Source organism: Fistularia commersonii, chromosome 2, assembly GCF_037954325.1.
Source record: "Fistularia commersonii isolate RoL2024-O1a breed Wild chromosome 2, RoL_Fcom_v1.0, whole genome shotgun sequence".
NCBI lineage: Eukaryota > Metazoa > Chordata > Actinopteri > Syngnathiformes > Fistulariidae > Fistularia > Fistularia commersonii.
Window position 1 is genome coordinate 24858301 of NC_141285.1, and position 24378 is coordinate 24882678.

Below are 24378 nucleotides of genomic sequence, written 5' to 3' on the forward strand. Positions count from 1 at the left end.
ATAAAAGGAAGGTAAGCAGTCATGGATATCTTGAGAAATGTCCAGAAAGTTCACTACTCTCTCATACGCATTGCTTAAATAATGTTGGTTACACAGTAATAAATGAGCTATTACAGTGTAATAAAGGATCTATTACGTTGTAATAAAGGATCTATTGGACTGTAATAAAGGAGTCATGTTCATTTATAGACTTTTTGAATTTTGAAGTCAAACTTCCTCCAGTCTGGGGTTTAATCACTCCAAGAGTTCTGTGCCGTTGCTGCGTCGCATTGTTTTCCAAGACTTAATCCAGGAAGCTCTGGTGTCCAAGAGATTCCCAGGTGGACAAACAAATAAAATGAGGTGTTTTAATGTCAAAATTCCCTGCTTTCTCTCCTAGCCGCGGCTAGGAAGTCCCGGGGGTTGGAGGGTCGGGGTGGGGTCAGAGGTCGCCAGCACCCTGACCTTCTTAGCAACGTCACAGGAAGCCCCCCAGCGGGGACTCCAAAGTTCAGCCAGAGTTGAACCGGTTAAAACAAACTTAAATCCTTGAAACGACGTCTCGACGGCAGCTGCCGCCCGATCAAAGCCGCCTCCCCACGTTAGCATTGGCGGCGCTTTGTTAGCCGTCCCCACGCCTACCAGAGCCATCAGATTAAACCCGCGGCTAACGAGCGGACGGGAATCCCATGACCAACGTGTTAAACTCACCATCCTCTGTCATCTCAGATCTGGATTCTAAAACTGCTTGCCCAAAATGATAGATAGATAGATAGATAGATAGATAGATAGATAGATAGATAGATAGATAGATAGATAGATAGATAGATAGATAGATAGATAGATAGATAGATAGATAGATAGATAGATAGATAGAAAGGTGGGCGGATGGATGGATGGATGGATGGATGGATGGATGGATGGATGGATGGATGGATGGATGGATGGATGGACAAGTGGACCAATGGAAAGACAAATGGATGGATGGATGGATGCAGGAAGGGAGGGAGGCAGGGATGCATCAATGGAAAGATGGCAAGAAAAATTGATGGATGATAGATGAATGGATGGATGGATGGATGGATGGATGGAGGGAGGGAGGGATGCATCAATGGAAAGATGGGAAGACAAACGGATGGATGGAGTGATGTATAGACGCCTGACGGACGTCTCTAAACCTTCCCTGGAATTCATGTGAACTGAAGATGCTCCTGTCTTCCGCTGCGGGACCTCACTGCTACTCCACCCTGTTCTGTCCAACACCACGGCGGGAATTTCTGACCCAAATTTGTTTGCTGGGTGAGGCAGAACACCACGAGGTGAGGCGGACCACCGCACACACAGATCACAGATCGAGGCGTCTCGAAGGAGAACGGTCAGGATGAATGAATGAGCGATTAGAAGGTGACTATTCACAGGATGCAGCTCTTGTAGCCGCTAGCAGGTGGGAAATCAATAAATCACAAGTGATCAATACCACTGACAAACATCCAATACTGTATGCTCTTGACTGTGAAACACACACACGGTATTACAGTAAATCTGAAAAAACTTGCTCTTATAGATAATTACAGTGGGTAAAACACACAATAAACATGTTATGCTGGGCTTGAGACGCTAACAGGGACTAGCAACTGAGGAGACATCGTATTTACCAATCAGTGACCGGACTGCAGCGCCCGTGAACACCGTTAGCCCGGTTAGCCATTTAGCTGTTTAGCTACGCTCTCTAGCAGTGTGTATTCAGGAGTAAAAACCAGGCGGGCGACCGGCGGAGACCTGCTAGCGGGATGATTAATTACTGGGTCTCACTTCAGTTGAGATTAAAACTTGGAATTGGACCATTCAGATTTTAAATTGGGATGTACCCCCCCCCCCCCGAGGTGTTTGTTCTGCGTAAAGGTGCTGGCTGAAAGGGCGACCTTTGACCCTGGGAACAAAGTGACTCAGAGGCCATTAGCACCGACTTACACCCCTCAGTTCAGAGTGGGGGGGGGTTTCAAAACAAAAATCTGTTTGATGCAACATATTTCTTTGTTAAACCGTGATTTGGGGATGGGGGACAAAAAAAAATCCCTGTCTCCACGGTGACGGCATTTGTCGTAAACCATTTGAAAGAAGCGAAACATAATAACCAAGGGGGAATCACCTGCCCTGACCTACTTCCTGTCTGGTCCTACAACCCGCCTTCCTCCCCTTGGCCATTTTGATTTATTGATTTAATTCATATATACTGTGTATTTTTATTAATAATGTGTGCGTGTGCGTATTCACACAAAATACGAAAACCTCCTTTGCTGAGAGTTCAAACTTTTAAGATTGGATTTTGGGAATCTCCAAGCCGCCATGCCTCAGCCAACCAGAGGCCAGAGCTGGGGTCACATGACCGGTGACTTTCAAACCCCTTTTCCTGTGATCCTGAGATGAGAATATTGCAGTATTCCGCACAATCTGGATTATCATACAAATTTATCAAAACATTTTGCACTTAATATGGAATTCAAGACTACATTTTCTGTCAATAATCAATCACCAAATCGATAAAGCCATATGGTCCTCCAGGCTTATGTAGGAAACTACTGGCAATACCAAAATAAGAGCATTAAAATTATTCCATCAATAATAATTATTATAATTATTCTAAATTTCTCTATTTTTTCGAGTCTCAAAGAAACTGATTAAAAAAAAACAAAGTTAAGAGTTTTAATATAACATTACAGTGTTATAAACCTGCAAAACTTTTGGGATGCAATGTATATGCAAACTATAGGAGGGAGATTTACAGAAATACAAGCATTAAAACTGAATGATCATATTTTCAACTGACAAGAATGAGACTTGAAAAAAAACGCTTTTATATATCATGTAATAGTGTCATATATGTATAACACATGTAAACTTGTCTTGATTTAAATGAATTATTATGTTCAACTGATGAGAATGAGACAAAAAAACTCTTGAAATGTTATGTATAATTAGTTATAAGAGTGTTAAACATGTGGTATAAACTTGTAAAATATTTTATGTCAATTATTTCAATACTTATGTCTGATTCTTGAATACCAATTCATTTTAATTGTTTTCTTCTTACTCTCAGATAAATCACGTGTCCATTTAGATGTAAATAAAGGTTTGAGAAAATTGCAGTTTTTAAAAGTCTAAAAGGAAAAAAAAAATCAAATGAAAAGTTTATAATTCTTGTACAAAATAAACCATTCGATGGGAACAATATATATGGAACATCTGATAGAAATTGTCGGAAAATCTATTTTTTATTTGAATTACAATAAAAAATTAATTGTAATTAAACATTTATTTTAATAAATTGATAAATTAAAACCTTTTTAAAAGGCAATAAAAGTTGCCGTTTTGCCCTGGAACCGTCGCCGGCGGGGAGCAAATTCAGCCCAGAGCCGTAAATCTGCGAGAGCAACTGTCCGGACTGAGGCGGGGGAGAGTCAGACCCCCAACCCCCCTGTCACACACACAGACACACACACACACACACACACACACACAAGCACACATACGCGAGCACACGTCCATGAGGAAACGCACCAGAAAAGAAAAGAAAAAAGGGACATAAACTAATTCAATTCTTTTCTCCAAATAAACCAAGGGTTTTAAAGACTGGATTATAACCTGGAGATCCTTCGTTCGATTTTTAATTTTTTTTTCCGTCTTTATTAATCAATTATTTGATCGATCCCTCTGCTGAACAAGAGAGAATTAAAATCCACGACCGAGGGCTGCTTTTATTTCATCCACAGAAAACATTTTTTATTTTTACTCCTCTCCAGATATTGATCTATTGCTTTTTTTTTTAGTTTTATTATCAATAAATGCATCGCGGGATCAAAATAAATGTGAAAAAGTCCAGAATAAAATATCAGCCCCCTCCGCGACTTCATGAAACACTTGGTTTCATTTAATAATCCTTCAATATAAAACTACAGGTCAGCTAAATCTTTCCGCGTAAAGCCCCATTAATTCGCCAGATTAGGGTAAAATTACACTCAGATTAGGGAATAACCTGAGTCATGGACATTTTGGGCTTGGCCCCCCGGCCCGACTACCGCCAAAATCCGCACCTTAATCTGGAAAATATTAAAAAAAGTTGTTTTCTTTCGCGGCGCGGAGTGTTAAAAATCTAAAACAGCCAGAACAGAATAGCCAGGCGGTTGGAGGCTGTGCTTTCATGCTTTTAGAAAACATATAAATATATATTAGAAAAAAAAACAAAAAAAAAAGCGTAGGTTTATTTTGGCGGGCGGCGAGGAGCCCTCGGGGGCCGCTGGGGGGGCCGACGCGTTGCAAAACTGTGCTGGCGTATTTTCAAACAAACAAAAGCAAGAAATGGAAAATAGAAATAGGAAAAAAAAAAAAATAAATGGTTGACCCGGCCCACTATGGCGCCCCGTCGCTCGCTCCCACCCCGCCCTCCGGTGAAGATCGCGTGCGGAATCTAGGCAACCTCGAGCGCGCCGAGGGAGCGCTCGCCGCCGCCGCCGCCGCACACCCCGGCGACGTGACCTTCACTTCCCCACGCCGAAACAAGCCTAGCGATGCAGGGGCCCGCCCGCCGCACTGAGCATGCCCAGTAGCATCCGCAGCGTTTCGTGACAACACTAATAGTCTGCATGGATCACTGGCACGCAGAGTCACTTCTAATTAGAATTATCTCAATCTCCCGGCGCAGGTTTGCTTTTTTTTCCCCTTTTGTGGAACGCAAGCGTTTGAGTGGCTAACCAAGGTGCCAGTATCCCCCGCAGGCTCCGCCCCTTGCCCTCCTCCATCGCGGCCCGCGGCGCTCCGCTTGGTCGGGACGGGCCTCGGCTCCTCCCGCCGACCCCGCCTCGGTTTTCCTACGTACCAAACAAGAAAACAAGGCGGGGGGTCGCCATGGCGGCGGCGGCGGCGGCGGGGCGGAGTAGGGTGGGGGGGGGACGCCCCGGCTAGCTCTTCATCCTCACCTCGTGGCATCACGCTCTATTAGGTATGCACGCCGTCCTTCCCCTCGTCGTCCTCCCCTTCTACCCTTCCACCATCTGTTCGGAGGCGGAGGCCGTATGGGAGGGGGCGGCGGCCTCGTGGAAACCGCTTTTTCCAGATGCGCGGCGAAAGGCGCAGTCGCCTGCCCGCGCCGCCTCCCGCCGGCCCCCGCTCTGGAGAAGGCGGCCATTTTTTTTTTTCAACCCGCTTCGTCCCGGAGAGGAAGGAAACAATCTATCGTGCCTCCGTGGGTCGTTATCTCCTCCAAAGCCCGCTTTTGTTCTCCCGCTCCGGTCTGGCCGACGTTAATCCGGGGTCTTTGCCGCCCGCCGCCCCTTCAAAGCGAGCGGCGACCGCTGCACAAGCACAAAAACAGCCTTAACCCCCCGGGGTCTTTGGCTTTGCAGCTCAGGGGTCAAAGGTCAGAGGGGGATTCCTGGACAGGAACCTTCAGTGAGGAAGAGCGGTGCGGCCGAGCGGACGTCCGATTGCCGATTTTGCTTCCCCGAGCCGCAGAGGTATGCCGGCTCCTCCCTCTGGAGGAGAGGCAGGTCGACGGCGGCGCTGACGGGCCCCCGCTGAGCCGACCGCTCCAGAGCTCGTGTGTCGGTCGGGCGGTTAGCGAAGGGTGCGATACACCTCGCACCTCCACCCTGCCTCGCCCCGACGGCCGGGGCGACCCTGCGATCCAGCGTGAACACACCAGAGCATGTTTGAGGTATCGGCTGAACGAGTCAGGTCGTGGACAAGCAGCGATGCCAAAAACCCAACCGAAGTGCTCCAGTGAGCCGGCTGCTGCTTGGACATACAAAACTCCATTCAGAAAAATCAACGTTTTGGATCAGGGGGTAACCCTCTAACAAGTTGTGGTGCTTAACATCCCATAATTTCACGTCACAATTTCACAGTGCCGACTCGGCTACAGGGTCAGACAGAGAACCCGGGTCTGTTCCCCATTCCGGGTCGGTCCACAGCGGCGAGGTAAAATCAAATCAAACTGCACGAGTGCCCGCTCGGACACACGGAACTCCATTCAGAAAGTAACCATTTTAAAATACAAGGTGAAAAAACCTCCAATAGGCAAAGGTGTTTAATATCCCATAATTTCACATCACTTTTTCATCGTGTCGACTTGCCTGAGAAGTGGGCCGATCCCGCAGCCCCGAGCAAAAATTGAATTGAATCACACCGCTGCCCAGACTCTGGCTCTAACACAGAACTCCATTGAGGAAAACAAGCATTTTAAAACACAAGGTAAACGTTCAATAGCCTGTGCAGTTAGTATCCCATAATTTCACATCACTTTTTCATAGCACTGAGTTGGTTGAGGGGTCACACGGAGAACCCGCATCTGTTCCCCGAAGCAGGTTGGTCCCTGGTGGCGAGCACAAATGGAACCGAACAGCGTCGACGCCTGGTAGAACACACAGAACTCCATTAAGAAAAACAAGCGTTTTAAAACCAGGGGTTAAAAACTCCAGCAGGCTGCAGCGATTAATGTCCCATAATTTCACATAATTATTTCATAGAGTTGTGAAGGGGCAAGTCACAACAAGAGTGCACGGCGTAGGCCAGATGTTTACGTGATGACTCCCGACGAAAGGAAGCTGACGTTTTCTCGGGGCTACCGCTTGCTGCGCTAAGCTAACCCAGCAGGAGGTGTTTTTCGTGTCTTACTTTACTGATCCCCGGGGAGGAGATTGCTTAATAGCTAAAAACCAGCCCAATTCCACCAAAATAAAAGAAATATAGAGGAATATCATGGCTGAGGAGGAGGGAATGCAAGGGAGGAAGGTGCAAGAGGGGGAGGTTGTGAGGGTGGAGGAGCAGAAGCAGCAGGAGGTGGGTGGACTGTGGTCACGGAAGGGTTGGATGAGGAGGGGGTTGAAGATGAAGGCTCGGGCAGGTGAGAAACAGATCGGAGGAAGGATGGAAGGCGAAAGTTCATCATCATCATCGGCGAGGAAGGGGGGTCGACCGTTATCACGCCCTTCCCGTGTCGGATGGAGTTATTTTCATCCACCTGCCGTCAGGCCTTTTGTCCTCCGACACGCGTTGCGTTCCACATTTCACGGTTTTTATTATTTGATGTTTAAGTTCCTGCGTCGTTTTCCACCGATCGGGGAATTTGAGTCGGCCATTTTTGTGCCCACAAAGGAACCAAAACGGGAAGAAAAAAAAATGACCCAAGTAGGATCAGGTGGAAATCGAGATTGAACCGACAGGCCAGGGTTGTTCATTGCGCAAATTTTGCAACGGATTGATTTAAAGAGTTCTCAAAGATGGCGGCTCATCGGACGGCGGAGGAAATACAGCCCCCCCCCCTTAATTTGTTGACATCCAGTAGTTGACCTGAGATGCTAGTCAGGTGGGGCCAACTGAGCTAATTTGTTATTAATGAAATTTCAAAGGGAAATTGGAAAATGAGTGTTGGGGGGACAAATGGGGGATCTGACAAAAATCTGACGAAAGGTGAATGGATGACTACCAGCAGAAGACGGACAGCGAAATGCAACCTGACGGGAGAAAACAACGAATGAAAAACGTCACGGTGCAGGAGAAGAGGAAGGAACGACAGTTCGTACAAGAAAATAGGAAGAAATTATTCCAAAAAGACAAATAAAAGGTTGGTGACAGAGTCTGATGACAGAGAAAATCACAGTACAAGTCATTGAACAAGCTTTTAGAAGTACGAATACTGTAGTTACTGCTCGAAAAACCCGATAAAAGTACACAACAGAAGAACTGACAGGGTGGATCCGCGTGGACGACCGAACTGTGAGGTGTCAAATAACATATCTGCAAATATTAGCGCTACTATGGTAACCCCTTCCGCTCCACATGATCACGCGGTTAGAAGCTTAAAGTCACCACCTTTAGCATTTTCCGATTTTTATCCAGATTCTCCATTTTACAGCAGCTTTCCTCGGCGCACACGAACCTACATGCTAAATGCTACGTGCTATGCGCAGCTCCAAGAAATGTGAGAAATTCCTTAAAGTTTTACAAGCATTTACGTGTCATGATACTGCATCCGGGTCGACAGTGTCATTATGGCAACCGGGGGAGTTCAATTCCAAATTTGATCAGATCTAATAGTTCCAACGACCTCGTTTTTGTCCGAGATCAGAAATTCATTGCACCGTTACGTGACTCCGACATGGCGTTTGCTACTCACAACACACACTCTGCTGAGGCGGCAGGATGACGCGAGGAGGGTCGGGGTTCCTTCAGCCTACGCCATCTTGTCATCGACCCCAAGGGTCCTCTCTCCACTTCCTGCCCGGACGAGTCCAAACACTGCAACGACATCCCGGAGTGACATCAGACGTCTCGCTTGAGGAACTCTCTGGACTCGGAAAGAGGCGGCGTCACAGAATCGACAAACCTCGGGGCCTTCTGGCGCCCGCCGCCGCCGCCGCCGCCTCGCCCTGATTGCAGTCGGGCGAAGCTCGGAACCGCCGGTCTGGATTGGATTCCGGTTTTCCCCGTTCCCTTCTCCATCACCCGGGCAACGCGGTGTTGAGCCGAATTTTTTAATAACGGTGCATTTTGTAATAAACTGACGCATTTTTTAATAAACTGCCCCAACGCATTTCGTAATAAACTTGCCGCATTATGTAATAAGTCATTACATTTTGAGAAGATCATTACAAAATGCACTTGCAACTTTTTTATTCTCTAGGAAATGGACATGGACATGGAATTTATAGAATATTTTCTGTTAATGCAACCTTTGAATAGTTTACTGATAGTAATTGCTAAGTACTGCTACTAGGCTAATACAGTGATACTAATAATAGGCCTAGCTTTTACAAATACTTTAAAGTAAAAAAAATATAATTAACAAAAAAATAAACTATGCTTTAGAATTGTTATTACATAATGCCCCGTGTTATTATATTTCCAAAATTAAATGAAAAAATGATTACATTTTGGACATTTATTACAAAATGCACTGTTCTTACAAAATGTGGCTCAACAGCGGCATTTGTTTGATATCATGATCAGGCGAAGGAACGGATGAGAACAAAAAGAACAAATATGGAGGTTTCTAGAATATAGATGTTTTAGATATGAAACAATCTGATGTTATTGTGCTTCAACGTCAGATTTTGCACGTTCCTACCGATGGGGGGGGTCGGGCAATCACCATGACGACACCGAACACCGTTTTCCACCACCAGCTGAGGATTTTCTGCGTGCTGGGGGGAAAAAAAAAAAACATACAACTTCATTTTCCCTTAATGTTGACAGGAAATGTAGGTCAGGTGGTTTCTCACAAGTGCTTCCTGCTGGCAGGAGGAGGTGAAGTCAGCGGCGGGGGGGTACCAAAGTGAGAAAGGGGGCCAGATGGAGGCCGAGAGGGCGAGTAACGAAAAGGAGGAGGAGGAGGAACAACATGGGAGGAAGGTGAAGCTCCAGCAGGAAGCTGGACTCACCTCCCCTCCAGCAACTGGGCTCCTGTGGGAACCAGTGGCCGCCAATGGGATGCAACTGGGAAGCGACTCCTCGGCCAATGGGGTTGGCCGGGAACCGCCTTCCTCCTCCGCCTCTTCTTCTACTCGTCCTCGCCGGCGTGCACTCACGTTAGACGGGTCCCATCGCGTGACCGCTAATCGCCTCCAGGGTTGATGGATGGAAGGGGGGGGGGGGCGGCATCTCGGGGCCCCACGATCAGCTGATCCGCTCAGCCAGGGCTCACGTTTAATAATACAGGAGCGTCGGACGCAGGGGCCGCCGCCGCCGCCGCCGCCTTGGGGGTGAAAGGTCACAGCGGAGTAAACAAAAACCGGGGTCGGTCTAAATGTTAGTACAGCGGCTGATGGGGGCGGGGAAAACAAACAAAAAGACTTCCTGTACACGTTTAAATCTTTTATCCAGTTGAATTTTAATGCAGCCGATACGTCTGTCACAACAGCAGAACTCTCAGGAAAGGACTGGTGTGTAAGTGTGTGTGTGTGTGTGTGTGTGTGTGTTTACCTTCAACCCCGCAGCCCCTGTTTTCCACTTATTTTTCAAAAAAAAAAAACCTAGAAAAATCAATCCCAGCCCAATAAACTCTGCCTGACCCGGCCGTTCCTCTTGCTGCTGCAGGTCGATCCCCCCACCATTATTCTCAAGTCCAAACCCCACCATCCCCGACACACACACACACACACACACACACACACACCGCCCAAACCCCTCTAACCAGGCCTGACACCCGCGCAAACTCAATTACACATTCGATTAAGTCGTACAACGCTGTGGGAAAGCGACGCTCCAGTGTGAGGGCGGGGTCGGCAGCGGGATGGGGGGGGGTAGAGAATCAAATATAGGAAGTGAAATTGAAATAATAATAAAAACTACAAAAAAAGGCAAAAAAAAATATTGTGATGTTCCTTTAATGAGATGACAAAAGTACGTTTACAGCGAGAAAAAAAAAAAACTGACTCACTGGAAGTACAATGGAATAAATGCAGTTATGACTCATTATTCTTATTTTTATTATTAGTATGATTATGACTAGTAGTAAGAGTAGTAGTAGCAGCCTATTTGTAGCATCTCGAGAGATGAAAACTACACATTTCACCTTTCATTTCATTTTTATATTACTATTATTATCACGATTAGTTGTTGTTATAGTTGCTGCTATTTGTAGGATTCCGACAGATGCCGATTACTTTCTTCAACATACTGTTCCAATTATTATTATTATGACTACAGTTTACTAGTTGTAGTCGTGGTTGTGGCTGCTGTAGTATTTTAACAGATTAAAAACTACAAATTCGCCTTTTATTTCATTGTTATAATATTACTTTTTGTGTTACAAATGGTAGTAGTAATGGTAGTAGCAGCTGATATTTGTAGTATTTTGACAGATGGAAACTATTTCAAGTTTTATCATAGAGTCATAATTATCATATAACTATTATATAATCATATATGTATATATATATATATTTATTATATAACTAATTATCAGTAGTAGAAGCAGTAGTAATAGTAGTTGTAGCATTTTGACATAAGTAAACTACTTATTTCACCTTTTATCAAATTGCTGAAGCTATTATTCTAATCCATAATAGATTAGGTGTAGTAGTAGAAGTAGTAGTTGTAGTATTTTGAGGATTAAAACTATGTACTTGGCATTATATGATGGTGTTACAATTATTATTCTTGTTATTATCATTAGAGGAAGGAATAGTATGAATAAGGCTGTTATTCGTACTATTTTGATGGATGAAAACTATGTATTTCGACTTTTATTCCATTGTTTTAGCTATGATTATTATTATAAGTCGCAATAACAGTATTTGTTAGTATCATTTGTAGTATTTCGAAAGATAAACTCCTTTTTTTGTAAAAACTGTTAAAACTACTATTATTATGGTTGGTAGTATGCAGTATTTCGACGGATGAAGACCGTACTTCAGCTATTATTACATTGAAATTGCTATAATTACATTGATTTTACAATTTTAAATATATAAGAGTTTAATCTTTGATTAAAGTGAAGGCGGAAAACAAACTACGATGAATAAAAGGTCCAGTTACGATTGGACGAGACGCAGTCGGGTATATTCCGGTTAAAAATAATTATAAAATACCCTTTAAAAAAAAAAAAAGACATAAAAAACATGAGAAAAACCCTATCAGTGTTTATGTACAACGTCCATGTAGTTTTTTTTCCCGTCTCGCTGATTTTAGCTATTCGTGGTTTTGAAACTTAGATTTTAAAACAGAAAATACTTAAATATCTGTATAAATAAATGTGTATTTTTTAAAGAGTGGAATTAAAAACACCAAAATGGAGGGAAATCGCTTTAACGGAAATATCATATATGATAGTATAAAAAAAGGCGGAGTAAGGAACGTTATTTTATTTAATTTCACTATTTTTGATCCAAACTTTCACGAAACGTTTCAATTTCTTCAGTTTTTGTTTTGTTTTGTTTTGTTTTGACGGAGTGAAACGGGTGAACGGAAAGTAGTATTTGGACAATTTCCGGGTTTAATGAAAATAAAGAAAAGAAAAGAAAAGAAAAAGAAAAGAAAAGAAAAGAAAAGAAAAGAAAAGAAAAGAAAAGTGGAAAGAGAACGGAGAAAATTAACGTTGCCTCACGTTTAGTTTGACAAAAAGGAGCTGAACCGAAAAGACGCCAGTAAATTCCATAATTTAATAATTATGAACGGAAAACCGTAATTACTGTAAAAACAACGCGGTAGAAATAAAATACAACAAAACCGGCCGTAAAACTTATAATAGTCCGCAGAAAGTTAATGTTTATTTATTGATATGACTATTTTTTACTTTTCCTCTAAACAGGGCGGATTTATAAAAGAAGAGAAAGCGGAGAAAAAAAGAGATAAAGAAAAATAGATTTTCCGAGCGGAAAGAGGAAAACAGCGGGAATAATAATAAAAAATAAACTGCGGGGGAAACTTCGGCGCTGGATTATCGATGGTTTATCGGTTTATTGGTCTTAAAGTGGTTACGCGCCGGATTAAAATTGTGTTTTATGATCCTTTCATTAACAGAGGAATAATATTATGAAGAATTTTAAAGGAGTCGCTTTTTTAAAAAAAGTGACGGATCAACGTGGCGGAATAAATAATAGATATTTCCCGAGGCGTCAGTAAATAAATGGGATTATGTTGTGCACACGGAATTATGTACGGGAATAAAAAATAAAAAAAACGCCGTGGGTGAAGATCATACAGGACTTTTATTTTAAATGTTTGAAAACTTTGCGTTTGAACACTTTGTTTATCCCGTCAGTCGCTTTTTGAGAAAGGACTGTTTTTTTTTTAAATCTATTTATTTATTTAAACCGTCAAGTTAAATACTTTAACTGGACGACTTAAAACTATAAATAAATAAAAGCAGCAGTGGCAGCTAAGGCTTTTATTTTGGAGGGATTTTTATTCTCTCTCTCTTTTCTTAAACGTCAAAAGTAATAATTGATTAATTGATAAATAAAATGGAAATAATCAAAAGAGCAAGGGAATCAATGAGACGTGTCCCACCATAAACATAAAACAATGGGCCTTTTATTTTGAAAATATGGATTTTATACGTTTTAAGTAAATAAATAAATACTCTTAATAGAACAAGTTTAAGTAGGAATTTCTTTTTTCTTTTTTTTTTTTTGAATCAAAATCGAAAAAACTTTAACACTTGCTGGATGTGTTATGTGAAGTCAATGAATAAAATAAAAGAAAGATAAGAGATAGAGATAAATTAATTTGTGCTTTATAGGTCCTTCTTACTTGTTGGAATTAACGACCCTTAATACTAAATTAAAGATAGTTTTTTTCTTCACTCCAAAACAGTTACTGAATCTGACAAACTGGGATGATGTGGATTTTATTCTGTAATTTAATTTGGAAAAAAAAAGTCTTAAAATGTAAGTATATGACAAACAAAAACTCGGGATGTTTTGACCTGTTGCACTCAAAGGACCCAGAAATGTTAATACAAATACAAAAAATAAATTCAAGATTTTGGAGATTGTGGCTCAAAATTGATCATGACTAAATCTGACGGATGACGTGAGTTTTTATTCTGTGTTTTATTTTATTGGCCTTTCCCTTGGCTTGATTGCAGCTGCAAACACGGTGAGAATGGAAGGATAATTAGGCAGGAGGGAAAAAAAAAGAAAAGAAAAGAAGAGGAAGAAGAGCAGTGAGCGGCGGGGCGTTTTTTTACTCACGTCCCATCACTTCTCCTCGGCTCGGTTTAAATCTAAGAAGACGCCTCCAGCTGCACTTTGCAACGACAACAACAAGACGAAGCCACCTGTTAGCATGCTGTTAGCATCACGGAGCCACGCTGACGCTAATCTGTGATGTTATCAAGGCGGCGTTCGCTCACTTCGTCTGGGTTTTTTTTTTTTTTTTTGGGGGGGTTTGTGTGTGTGTTCCCGGTGGGGGGACGTGGAAGCCGAGGCCCAGCGGGACGTGAGGGTGGAGGGGGGCTGGAGGGGTTCTCGATTATGCATTCAAGCAAAAATATGATGCCGCTCGCAGCCCTTCAAATATCGTACTGGGATTACTAATCTGCAGCCTCTCGGGGAAATCCTTTAAATCAAACCCCCAGAGGAGGGGGAATTGTGATGTTGAGTTGGACCTAAACCAGAAAACAAAAAAAAGGTCCATGCAAAGTGAGGCCGTGGGGTTCCAGGTGCGTTCAGGTACCGTCTTCACGTGTTCGGGGATTTAAACCTCACAGGGTTTCGGTTTCTCAGCGCACATGGGAGAAGTTTGCCCCGCGGGCTGCTTTACAGGAGGCCCTTGTAACACCTGGGCTGGATGCTGGATTTGAACGCAACAGCCTTTGTGTCCTAAATATCAACGCGTTGTTTTACTGCCAACGGTCGACGTAGCTAAAATGATCCGAGCTGGATCTGAACCGACGCCTCGTGGTTGAAGCATCAGGGTCACCGACCTCCACTCATCGTGACCTTCTGCATACTTTTAGGACAAAATGTGTGGGAAAACGAAGTTTACGGTTAAATTAGCGGTTCTGCAGGTGATACCGTTCCTCCCTGTCTAGACCAGACCGCTCAGATATGGAAAATATTAACGAGGGATCAGCTTCGTCTGACACGCCGGAGCTCTTTGGTGTCATGGCAACAGCTTACGGTCATTAGCGGGGGGGAATCCCCGCCGAGCTTCGTGTGTTTGCCGAATGCTACCTGAGACCGAACCCTGTGACAACGCAGAAGCCGCTCTGGTGGGGGATTACCGATCGCTGGCCTCCCAGGCGGACACAGAACGACTGACGACGACGGTGTTGCGGCGATCGCGAGGGCTAAGCGAAGCAACACGGCTACCTGTGCTACACTGTTAGCCGGAGCTAACAGCTGCAGGGAACACTGGAGCCTGGAGACGGCCTCCGTGTCAAGGTATGACAAACATGCGGATGGGAAACAGGCTGCGCAGCAATTAGCATTGAGCAACTAGCTTGTTATGCTAAATTAGCACATCAGCTGAAGGTCTCCTTCCTGTGTGGCATCATTTCTGCTAGTAAATTTTAAAGGAACTTAGAGATGACAAACAGATTGCACGCTTTTGATGTGGGTGACAGGAAGCACGTATGAAATAGCAACGGTTGCTTTTGGACGCTGAGGAAAAACTAGCAACCAAAACATCGACCATAAACAGAAAGTCAAGGACGCTTAAAGGTCGGAGAAGATGCTAACATCGCTCATTTCCATAAAGCCAGCCCTCATTGCTGCTAGCTGCAAGAGCTAGCATCAACTTTCCACACGTCCTCCATTAGCTATCTACTAAATATCACCCTGCAGACAGTTTCCCATGTGGCAGCCATGTTGGCGGCTAGACAGATGGTATATAAAGCTAAGGCGGAATCCTCTAAACCCCCCCTCCTTCCAAGAGGGAGAATATCTGTCCGCCGGCCAACCTTTCGTTAAATATCTACGTGACATTAGCAGGGGGAACTCAGGCGGCTCTGTTCGCTGCTCATTAACCTGCACGGCGGCAGCAGCGGTGGCGGCGGCGGCGCTCCAACATTGCGGCTCACAGGTCACTAATGTTAGGCTCTCCTGAGGGATAATGCTGCCTGATAGCAGGAGGCTTGAGCCGCTCAGCCCGACCCTGTGTGGCAACATTAAGAGCCGCTGTTGGCCGGCGGCCACAGATTACGGCCCGGCGAGCGAAACGAGAGCGTCGATGTTTGTTTTCGTCGCCGGGGGGGAGGGTAGATTAGTTCTTTGATACTTTAATGACCGGGCGGACAAGATGGCGGGATCGTTTCAGCGGCGTCTGCGGAGAGATTTCAATGGAGGAAGCCAACGGATCGGGCTCGAGCTGAGAGGCCCAGAGGTAGCAGGAGTGCTAAAAAGCACAAAAGTAGCCTGATGGACTAATATTGCTGTGAACCACACTGTTTCCTGATTGGTAGCAATTAGCTTTGCTAGCATCCTGATCTTGAGCACGACTCCTAAGCGATGTATCGAATTATAAATGTACTACCTAAAAAAAAAGTCTCCAACCTGGTACTTGTGGAAAAGGAATACTTTGCTAGCACTGCATCAGTACCACTACTCGCTGCCACAACTGTGAGTACTTTATTTTCCTAGCAAATTATTTCTTTGGCATGTATCTGATGTAAAGCACACATCCTTTCTGAAGCTGAGGTAACAAAAGCGCTAATAGCAGAAAATTAAGTTTTAGCTCGGTTGCCTAATATTGCTTTTCCTGTTTTTAGCATTTAGCTTTGCTAGCGTGCTGATCTTTACCACGATGAAGATCTATCAGATTACAAATGTACTCCTAGAAAGTGATTGGTTTAGTGCGTATTTGATGTAAAACTCACATCCTTTCTGAAGCAAAGGTCAAATGTCAAGGGAACGGTGATGTCACACCACTAAGCCCCGCCCCTGAGGGAGAAAAGAGACGCTAATGAACGACGGCGGGGAGGGGGGGGGGATATCTTTGATCACTGGGAGGAACAAAAGCCTCGGGGCGTCGAACCGAAAGCAAAAACCCGAATCAAAAAAAAAAAAAATGTTTAAATTGAAAGCTGAACTTATTTTTCCAAACGTCCTGTTTCCCGTGACCTTGGAAACCATCTGACCTTGATGCAAACACGAACCACCGCATCCTTCGCTGTCCGGCTCGAGATTAGGATTACGCACACAAACACACACACACACACACACACACACACATAGCCTTGCAGCCAGCCATACATCTGGCCCTGAGAGAAAACCCCGACCAGCCCGAATCCCTGGCGTGCTTGATGACGTGTGATGTAATCGAGGTAACGACGCTGTGTGGGAAAGCGGAGGGAGGAGCGCTTCACGGTCCCGCAGGAAGCAGCAGGAGAGGAGCGGGGGCGGCGTGGGGGCGCCGGCCCGGCTACCTTGACCCCTCCTCAGGGGTCGGGTGAGGAGGTTAAGCAAACAGGTCGTCGGCTCTGGCAATAATCCCGTCCGAACGGCGGTTTCCCCGGCCCCTCGGGTGTCGGCGCGCAGCTCGGCCGCCATTCAGCGCCGCTACTCGCAGACAATTGTTGTTCTAAGGAAGCTGGGAGGGAACCCCCCCCCCCCCCCCGACCCCCCGACCCCCCCAAACACTTTGCAGGGTCGGCCATGTTTGCCTGCCTCGGACGGAGGACTTTTCCCCGACAGAAACCCAGAAGTGCGGCTGGAGACGCCGCAGAACCCCCGACGGCGGCGTCTTTATCCCGTCACATGACCTGGCCGAGTCAAGGAAAGTTCTGTGGTGGGATTATAAAATCAGAAGGGATTAGTTTTTATTGTTTGTTTTTTGTTTTAAAGTGAAGGGATCAACAGGAGGAAGAGAAACTCCTGACTTCCATTCATTTATTGACGGCATAAAATCCTGCAAGCGGAAGAGACCTAGAATAAATATTTGCATATTTATTTATTTGTATTCATTTATTATAACATCATTTAATTTACATTTTTCATTAACACATTTATATTATTTATATATGAACTTTTTATGCATTCATTAATCAATTCACTTTCATTTCTTTTTTATACTTCATTTTAAATTCATCCATTTCTCTTTCTTTCTTTCATGATTTAGTGATTCATGAATAAAGTTTCGAGTCAAAAGGAAAAGCGTTGAGATTAAAAGTAATTATAGTGAGAAAACACATGCGGTTGAACTTTATAGAACATTAGGGCGTGAGTTAATATTTGGACTTTTATTCTGATATTTAACACTTTCTTATGTTTGATTTTAGAGCATATTTTTGGGTCGGCGTCAAAGACAAACGTGGACTTTATAACAAAGAACGGTGAGAACGTGGGCTCAGTCTTGATTATGCACGCGTGTGTGTGTGTGTGTGTGTGTGTGCTGTTTCAGCAATTTAACAGTGTACTTTTGCTGAGCCCAGATCATTTTTAATCCTTGTTGCGTTATTCATAACGTGAGATGACATGATTATTCATTTATTCTTTCATTACCTATACTACTCATTCTGCGGTCGGGGTTGGCGGGGGGGGGGAAGCTGGAGCCAATCCCAGACGTCATTGGCCGAGAGGCGGAGGTCCCCCTGGACCAATCACGGGGCAACATATAGAGACGTCCAAGTATTCACCCACTCATTCCCACGTCACCTTTCAGCCTCTCAATCAACAATTCCCACTGCATAGATTGGAGCGATGGAACGCCGCCCTTCCTCCGGTTGCTGTTTGTTTAACATGAATCCACAGACAATTAGGTCAGTGGATGCCGCCGTGGATTCCTGCACGGTTGTAACACCCACCCACTCCTCGCATAAACAAGCGCGAGGAGCCGAGGCGTTCTCATGGCTCTGGTCATGTGTGACCGGGTAAAAAGCAGGATGGCGAAAACAGAAAAGCGATTGAAATGCGAGCTGGAAGGTGGAAGGATTTTTTTTTTTTTTTTTGTCTTTTTAAACAGGCGTATCGCCTCCACGCTACACCGAACGCCACCCACTCCCCGCTAATGGTCTCCCTGGCTTCCCGCCAGCAGCACCTCCACCCGGCGGCGAGCAGGACACCTGCTTCACCCGTCCTCCCTCCGTCGGGCGCCGCTCCTCCGCCTCCTCCTCGTAAAAGCGTCCGATCTCCAGAAAAGGTCAGCGTCGCGGGGGGCGGCCATTTTTTTTCTTTTAAAGATGGCCGTCAAATTCGCTTCCTGCGAGTCCAAGCCTTTGGAGAACTCAGACGCCGAAGATCCCCGATGTCTCGGGGGGCGGAGGAGGAGGAGGAGGAGGAGGAGGAGGAGGAGGAGGGGGTCCGTCTGGTCACGCCTGGTCGGAGCCCCATGCGGGAGCCTCCATTCAGGAGCACCGGTCTGTTGCCGGCGGGAACGTCGGAGGGGAGCTTCCGAGGTCCGTCGGAAATGAGACGTGAGCTGCAGGTGCGGCATGAATGGAAAGGGGGCGGAGCTTCCAACCCGGCGAGAAGAACCTCATACGTTCAGGTGCTCCTTGGAGAAAAATGCGGAAGACGCGGATCTATTTGACCGGAGATTCGTGATTCGTTCACTCTTTCATGGTTCATAAAGCTCTCATTGGACATGCAACCATTCACCCTCTCATTCATACCCTATACAGAAACATAAATATTCACTCACGCATCATATGGATCCATAATCAATCACTCTCTCATTTATGCGAAGACATATTACACTTCACTCGCTCATCAACAGGTTATTTAGACGTGCATCCTTTCACCCTCTCATTCACATGTATGAATAAGTAACAGTTCGAATCACATGTGAAGTTATAAACCATGCAAGGATTTGCTTTGTAATGCTAAGCTAGCGTCCACCTAACGCTAGTATTCTTGTATGTGCTACCTCTGGTCTCTCAAGCCAAAGGCTAGCACACGAACGGATCGTTTGCTAGCGCCTAAACATAGGTTGTTGCCGCACAATAAAGGGTTATTCCATAGTTATAAACGCTTTTAATGCCATTGGTGAATTTGAAAGACGCTCTGTAACATCAGCTTTAGTTTGTTTTGGTGTTTAAAGGACGCATTGGAATACATATGGAATCATGGAAAGCAGATGTTCTGCAGAAGGAACATGAAGACCAGGCGTCCACGACCAGACCTGTCCCATGCCGACGTCGGAGGAACGAGCAGCTGCTCCTCACCTCCTCCCCCGCTTCCCTTCCCCTCTCGCTCATTTCCATAAAAGTGACTTCACCCCTGGCGGTGCGTTGATGGTCTGTTAGACGGAGATGAGTCTCCGCCGCGGCGCAAACCAGAATGCCGGGCGGACGCCGCGAAAAAACCGGGGCGCGATGATGCCGCTCTTCCAGGAAAAACCGCAGAGGAGCGCTCAACACTTTCCAACCAGAAACAGACCGGCGAGGGATGAGCGAAAACGCCGCCCGTCGGGGGTCGGGGGGTCTCTGATTAAAGTTTCGGGCCGGCGCTGTATGCAGGGCGGCGTGATGAGCTGGAAAATGTCGACCTCCGCGAAGATTAGCGGCGTTCGTCACATCCCGGGACATGTAAACACAGGCAGGACCCCTCGAAGGGCCGGCGGACTAATCACTACCAGGACGGGCGCTTCGTCGGCTCGGGTTTCTCCTCCGTGACATCAATGGCGGCGGCGGCGGCGGCGGCCTCGCCAGCCTCCAACAATTATCTGCCACCGCCATTACGAGTACTTTCTGAGTTTTCCGATACGTTCTGCAAAATCTTCACTTGACTGACGCCGGAATGGACGTGGGACAAATCGTCCCGGTGAATGACGACTTTAAAAAAAAGAAACCCTGGCGCCCCCTGGTGTTTTTTTTCCAATTGGTTTCTGTCTTTTCAGCTGTCGCCACGGTTACAGACGTTGAAACAGACCCAGGGTTGCAGACCAACACACGGTTTCGGCGGATTTAACGACTGACGAGCGATCCCTCGCACGCTTCGTGATTCGTCGAGCCGACTGGAGTCGCCTGAACGCATCACAAGAACAACCACGTCTAAGAGAGATTAGAGGGTTAACAAACATGGCTGCACCTGTTAGCATAGCTTTCTGCCGTGAACTTTGGTCCAGTTTGGCTTCGCAAACCGTCACCGGTCGCTATCGTATTTTTAGATATTTCAGCTAATTTCTGTCGTTTTCTGATGCTAGTTCCTCTTTTTCATTGGCCGTCGGGCGCGTGTCAGCAGTCAGGTCGGCGAACAACACACACCTTGGTTGACAGCAATTGACGCCAGGTTAGGTTTGTTAGCTCACATGCTAACAGGTTTCTTTACCAACTAGCCACGCCAACTACCCCCAACTTGCAACGCCCACTGGTGCCAAATTATAAAACTCTTATAAAACTCAACTTATAAAACTGAGCAAGCGCTCCTGTGACGGCGTTAGTGACGTGGCTCACTTCCAGCCGACATTCCAGATTCACAAAAAATGCCATTGGTTGAAACTATCTGGCACATGGAAACCAGACCACCTGATGCTGAAACCCCAGATATTGTCTGTTGAGATTACTTACACACACACACACACACACACACACCAATGTTACCCATCAAATCTCAAGATGGAGGATTACAAGGCCTCTCCAGTGAGTCCATTCAAAGGCGATTTAAGGATATCGACTAGCCGCTGCACAAACACCACCGCTGTTATATTATCTGTGAGACTACATCGCAGATATTCCCTGTAATACAGTTATTCTGCGTGGATTATTGGAAGGCGCGGCTCAGGGAACTTCTGCAAATTGGTTTACAGTCTATTTGCTGCAGAAATAGCAGCGCAATTCTGGACACAAAGTACTCTTTTGTACCTCGATGTCGCACATTGAGTATTTAAGGGTATACATGGTGTCCACAAATTCGTAATTTTGAACAAATTAAGTTGGACGAAATAGTATATAATACTGAAAAGGCTCGGCTAAATAGATCAAATAGGTCATGTATAAAGCACATCGCTAACATACTCGACACATGTTTTGATGCTAACGTCAACGTCACCTATTTCCAGTACATACACGTAAAACTCAAGCAGCATTCAAGTTTGTGCACGTGTGCGGTTCCTGGCTCAGTTGAATTTCGCCCCTTTATAGATAAATGCGATACCTTGTGATCACATGACCGTGACCGATGATGTAATGTTGAAGAGTTGTGTCACCTAAAGGCGCTTCCTGACCATAACTCCGGCATGACTTGACTTGCTCCGCTCCTGGATGTGGGCGCCGTTGTCATGGCACACTGGAGCTAAACCGCCGTGATGTAGTTTTTTTCCTGTGACCCTGAACGCACCATTAATGGAAGCGACGATGAGCTCGCTGCTTCTTGTCTCACAAAGCAAAGGGACAGCCAGATTAGCTAAGTGCTAACACACATGCTAACATCTGCTGATCCAAATGGAGTCAACTGCATCTCCGTCATAGAAGACGCTTTAGTTTTATATCCATAAACTTACCGTCATATCCTAAATTTTGATTTTATTCTATTTTAGATGCCTGGTGAGACAAGAGTGTTTGTGTTTGATTTTTGGTGAGTCGCTCCGCCATCCGTTGAAGCCGCATGACGTCACCTAGCGTTCTGGTTGGTCTGTTTGTTTGTTCTAGGACTGTCCTCCATGCCCTGTCGCCATGGCGATTAGGATGCCTCACCGCTCCTGGTTTTCGGCTTTCCATTACTGATCACCGGGTTGGACCTACCAGGCTGTCAAACATCTGCGTATCTTAACTTTGTTCACCCAGAAGGGGCCGCCCAGCTGCAAATCTTCGTGACAAAATCCAACAGAATCAATCCGAATCTACGAATCCGCTAGTAGTAGTACTACATCTTTCCAGTTTTTACTTCTTTCCTACTCATTGGTTTAACAGCCTCAAAGCGCTGGTCCTGTGACTGCGGCCCTGAAAAGGCGGCCACAGATTTGCCGCAACCCAAGTTGCTCGGCCAAGGTAAACAGCAATGCACACACACACACACACACACACACACACACAAACTGAGTGTGATCCTGAGTTAGCGCCCGGCAAGTAGAAACGCCTGAGGAAAGCCGCCGCCGATCCGCATCAGGCGTTTCCAGTGTTTTGGGGTTTAGTCAGTGTCTGTTTCTTGGCAGGACGGTTGCGCTTGGCTAGGCCGCAGTTCAGCGGCGGCGGCGAGCTAGCATTAATATCACCATCTGTCCCGCAGGGATTTACCGCGGTTTACTGATCAGGATCTTACAAGCTGTTTTCAATAAACATATCCCGGCATTTTCCAAACAAGGCGCGGCAGCGACGAGGCCCCCTCCTCCTCCCCCGCGCCAAAAGGTAGGGCCTCATTTCTCGGCGTCCAGAGCCGGCGGTCGAATGTCAGCGCGTTGTGATTACAGTGGCGTTTCCGTCTCGGGTTGCAAAGCGCCGCAGGAAGCGAAGAGCAGCCGCTAATCAGCTGCAATGCGGGAGGAGAGCTGCGGCACAGATGGACTGCGGGTTCGGCTTTTTTTGCGCGTCGTCACGAGCGAGAGGAGTGGTCACTCGGCCCGGGTGGGAGCTTCTGGGTCAGCGGGGATTTACTCGGATCAATATCCACAGCGGGTTTTCCCGCCACGGCCATTTCTAATCCGCGCGACACACATTTTTTTTTTTTGTTTTGTTTTTTTATTTTGAAGGAGCCGCTCATGATCTGATTCTCTAAAGCCTCCTCAGGGCAGGCCGGGTTGGGCTTCTTGGCAGATGACCGACGGCGCCAGTGTCGACCCACTCGTGAAAAAAGGGGCGTACCATTGCAGGAAGCAAGAACAAGGGAAGTCAAACATAGATAGGAAGTGATGGTTTGTCCCTCTGCAAGTTGCTGCTCCAGCGACGCTAACGTCATTACATGCTATTGTCAGTAAACGCTAACGTCAAAGAACGCTAATGCCAACAGATGCTCTGGTCAATAAACGCTAATGCTACGGCGACTCCACAGACATGGACGACGCGCCCGGAAATGGCATGGCGAACCCGGGTGATTAAGACTGCAATCCCATAATGAGCCGCAAAGTGCGGGATTATGGATGCGGGATGACCGCTGCTTTTTGTTTTTATGACATGAACAGGCGTTCATGTTAGCTGATACCTCCACAAAACCACCTGATACTTTAATAATAAGTTGTTTTTTTTTTTAAATTTAATTATGAAATAATAATTTAATCCAATAATCTGGGGTTTTAACAGTAGGGCGTTTAACAAAGCAGTGGGAACCAGAACCTGGCTCCTCAACCCAGCTAGGAACACAACAAGAGTCAGGTTCACTCAGAGAGAGCTGATTGGATGGGCACACGCATGGGGCGGAGCTAACGACCGATACAGGAAGTACATACAGGAAGTAGAAGTAGCTGAATGGCAGGATACCGAAATGCAGACGGGGGGAGCGGGCAGCTAAAGAGCAAGCAAAGGACAGGTGTTAGCATTAGCTTCTCTGAGAACGTCAAGACGAGAAGGTTTGTAAAAGCGCCCCCTGCAGCGCGGGAGTGGAACCACAGGCTAGCAGGAACCCGAGAGTTGAGTAATAAACGGCGGAATGCTAGTCACTTCCTGTTAACCGACCCGCTTCCTGTGAACCTTCCAGCAAATAAGGATATATTGACGCACCTGATGAAGGAATCGTGGTCACAGTTTCTCCTGCTGCTCCTCTGTCCTGGTTGGTGGGCTTCGGCGTGGGTCTTGGAGTCCAACCAATCGGTAACAGGGACGCCCCGGCGCTGACCCCGCCTCCAGCACACTCATCCTCTCCTTCCGGGGACAGGAAGTGCACGTTTATTCATTCAGTCCTTCAACACTCAGATCTGTGTTGAAGCTGGAGCCAATCCCGGCCGACATTGGGCCGAGGGGCGGGGCTTAACCAGGAAGGGTCAGCTGTCAATCAAAAGGTCCACACACAGAGATATCAGACCTTCTCCCTCTTTCTCACTCCTATTTTGGAAGCTTCAATGAACCTGCTGACTGTTTTTGGACTGTGAGAG

The 24378-nt window shown here is 46.0% G+C and overlaps 2 long non-coding RNA genes across 3 annotated transcripts in view; both read right to left on the reverse strand.

Moving 5' to 3' along the window:
- Positions 1-984: 984 nt before the first annotated feature.
- Positions 985-13789, reverse strand: LOC147236838 (uncharacterized). 2 transcript variants are annotated; one of them, XR_015108861.1, is made up of 5 exons: positions 13671-13789; positions 9561-9727; positions 8360-9176; positions 8150-8271; positions 985-6385 (listed from the first exon to the last, which is right to left on the reverse strand). It is a non-coding gene; the product is annotated as an uncharacterized LOC147236838 (long non-coding RNA). The 2 variants fall into 2 exon arrangements; XR_015108860.1 differs by having other exon boundaries at positions 9414-9727.
- Positions 13790-22255: 8466 nt separating this feature from the next.
- The window catches only part of LOC147236839 (uncharacterized), a 12490-nt gene continuing 10367 nt past the window's right edge, over positions 22256-24378 (reverse strand). Inside the window, exon 6 of the long non-coding RNA XR_015108862.1 lies at positions 22256-24148. This is a non-coding gene — a long non-coding RNA (uncharacterized LOC147236839). The remainder of the gene's footprint in view (positions 24149-24378) is intronic.